Source organism: Tenrec ecaudatus, chromosome 18, assembly GCF_050624435.1.
Source record: "Tenrec ecaudatus isolate mTenEca1 chromosome 18, mTenEca1.hap1, whole genome shotgun sequence".
Taxonomy (NCBI): domain Eukaryota; kingdom Metazoa; phylum Chordata; class Mammalia; order Afrosoricida; family Tenrecidae; genus Tenrec; species Tenrec ecaudatus.
In genome coordinates this window covers 34612131-34615246 of record NC_134547.1, presented here as the reverse complement: position 1 = coordinate 34615246, position 3116 = coordinate 34612131, and the positions used below count along the sequence as shown (strand labels likewise).

The 3116-nt window shown below is 38.4% G+C and overlaps 1 non-coding gene across 1 annotated transcript; it reads right to left on the bottom strand.

The window, feature by feature from the left end:
• Positions 1 to 886: 886 nt before the first annotated feature.
• On the bottom strand, positions 887 to 1049 carry LOC142432897 (U1 spliceosomal RNA). The gene has a single exon (XR_012780991.1). It is a non-coding gene; the product is annotated as a U1 spliceosomal RNA (small nuclear RNA).
• Between the last annotated feature and the right edge of the window lie 2067 nt (positions 1050 to 3116).

The following is a 3116-nucleotide window of genomic DNA, read 5'->3' as shown; positions in this document are numbered from 1 at the left end:
AAATACTATTAATGAAAGCAACCGATTTACAGTGGCGGTGCCTCCTCTCTGCCCCCTTCTATCCCCCATAACCCTGACACATCATCATGATGTATGAAGGGCCACCTACAAGTGAAGTGTCCTCATTGCAATGAGGAAGTTTACATCCTCTAGAACTTATGGGGACATATGTATGATTACACAATAATGAACAACTACTTCACTAGATTCTAATGAGAAATGTGGCAGATGAGAATCCAATCGTTCACTCTGTGTTGACTGCACTTATTCTTGATTTAGCAGATGGTTCAGAGATTTTCTCCTCAGGAACTTGAAATGTTTTCTTTGCGAACTTCACCGCTTGTCTGCTGACACTGTTGCAAGGTGGGGCTGATGCCCTGAACTTGCAGGGCAGTCAGACGTCTTTAACTGCACTGGGCTGTCAGCAGACTGCTAAAACCGAGGGCAGCCCCTCTCTTGGTGACTCTCTTGTTACTTTCTTGGGATGGATGGAAAGCTGTTTCCACATTTTAAAGAAGAGAAGAACTTAGACACCTATGTAGGTTTGGCTGTACTGATAAGCAACTAGAGTACTGATAGGCAATTAGAGTACAAGAGAACACACAGAGGATGCCAAGCGCATTTTCAGAAATATTGTTTTTAAACATATTTCACATTTATTTTAGTCGCCCCTGTTACTTGTGTCAATACCTGTATGAGCGTGTTCGTTCCTAAGAGAAGAAACATATAACATGTGGTGTCCCACTGCTTTCTGCATAAATCCTTCCACAGGCTTTTCCATCAGGTCACAAGACAGTATTATTATTATTTTTCCTTCTTTTTTTCTTTTCTTCTTCTTCTTCTTCTTCTTCTTCTTCTTCTTCTTCTTCTTCTTCTTCTTCTATCTCAGGGGAGAGCACAAATGCAGTCCCCCACTACCACAAATCATGCAGTCGAGTTTCCCACACTTGGTAAATCGCAGGGGTCAGCACATCTGAAATGCAATGGATGAACCTCGCCCTGGGAAAACCACCTTCGTGATCATGGTGTCTCCCCTGCCAGGCAAGTATATGAGAGTATTATCATTTGTGATAAACAATTATGGCACTGGAAAGATACAGAAAATAACTGTTTGGGGACTTTGAAAAACAAGTGATGTGGACTTGTGATTGCAAGTAGAAGAGAGATAAAGAAGTTAGGAACTGTGCTTCAGTTTTCTGCCTGATGTATGTTTCAGACTGCAATACAGGGAAGAAACATCCAAGCAGATTGTTATTACTGAGTTAAGGACATACCGATTTAAATTCAGAGAGACTGAGATGATCAGAATTTACAAAGCAGAGAAAGTTGTAAGTGAGAATCACACAGAAAAAGAGCTCAAGAAAACTTCCTGGGGTTCTCTTGAGGTTCTGATGAGTAGTAATTTGTTTATTAACAGGGTAAATTTCATGAGACTGGGCAAAGGACAGTTACCAAGAAGCTTTAAACAAAAATAATTCCCATGGCTCAATGGGACTGGAAGATGTACAGAACCACAGAAGCCAGAGTAATGAATCATTATTGCATATCCAAGGTAAAGACCTCCGAGAGGTGACACATTTATAAAAGAAACTCACAGAAGCCCCATCTAGTCTGACTTAGTGACCCTTTAGGACAGGGTCGATTGGCTGGTAGGGTTCTCTAGGCTATACATTTTGTATGGGAATACAAGGTCTCATCTTTCTCCTGTGGAGCAGCTCAGCAGTCCAGTGTTTAACTCAATATGCTACCGGAGCTTCTGACACCTTTATAGTTAGGTTAAAATAGCCCTAGAGAAAATGCCATTCTAAATATGCTCAGTGAGACCATAAAACAATGCAGGAAAAGAAAACATAGATTCACCAGAAATGTAATTGCCTGACAAAACAAACATCAACACTCTTTAAATGGGGGGAACACAAGCAAGCCCACCTATGACATTCACTGTCTAGTGTATAGTCAGAAATTGCTAGAAATTCAAAGAAGTAGCAACATATCACGTAAAATATAAGATAATGAGAGGTTGATAGAGACAGACTCAGAAATGACAAAGATAATGCAATTGTAGAAAAGAGAAATTACCAGAGGGGGAAATATATTACACGTAGACTACCAAAATAAAGACTGGCAGGATGGCTAAAAGGTTTTTGTTTCTAAAACAGCATAATTTAGAGCAACCTGAAGAAGAAGAAGAAGAAGAAGAAGAAGAAGAAGAAGAAGAAGAAGAAGAAGAAGAAGAAGAAGAAGAAGAAGAAGAAAAAGACAATTGCCAACTTTGAATTCCATCTATTGCAAAAGTATCTTTTAAAATTGAAGGCCAACCAGCAGTCTTTACAGTTGAACAATGGGATTGTGGTTGGCTGCCAGGGTGCTGGTTCTGACTCATAGACACCCTGTGTTCAGCACAGTGAGCCCAGGCCATTCCCTGCGATAGTCTCCCAATTGTTTCCATGTTTGAAGCCAGGTTGCAGCCATTACGTTATTGAATTTAGATTTTTCTTTACATTTCAAATTCTTGTTTTGTGAGCTGGCTTGAGAAAACTGTTGTACAGGTTTCCTGTAGGATTGAGCACTTCTCATTATTATTTAGCTTATTGATCCCTTTGGGGCTATGAGTTTAATATATATGGAATGAGTTGTGATTCCCCTTGAAGATGAATGAAGGTATGTGACAAAGCACAATACATTGGAAACACTTGTTCAAATATGCTCTCAAATAAAAAAACCCATCCATTGAACTTATTTTTAACTTGGTGCAACTTAAAATGCATCAAAGAGATTGTAATCACTAAAGGAAGACAGAGTTTCATAGAAATTAAAAAGTAAAAGAACCCAAAATGATATGGATTTTTATATGGATTCTCAAATTTGATCCTATTTGCATATATAATATCATGTGCTAATCTACCACATTCAGAGAAGATCACATTGGATGTACTTGCACAAGTTTGGCATCTAGGTGTAATACGTTTATCTTGTAACATGATTCTGAAGAATCATAAATTACAGTTCATTTAAGAAATAATTAAAGAAGTCACAGAATCATTTTCAAAGCCATTGTTATCAAACCACAGACATCCAACAAATATGCTTAGGTTTTATTTGTTAAACTTACATTA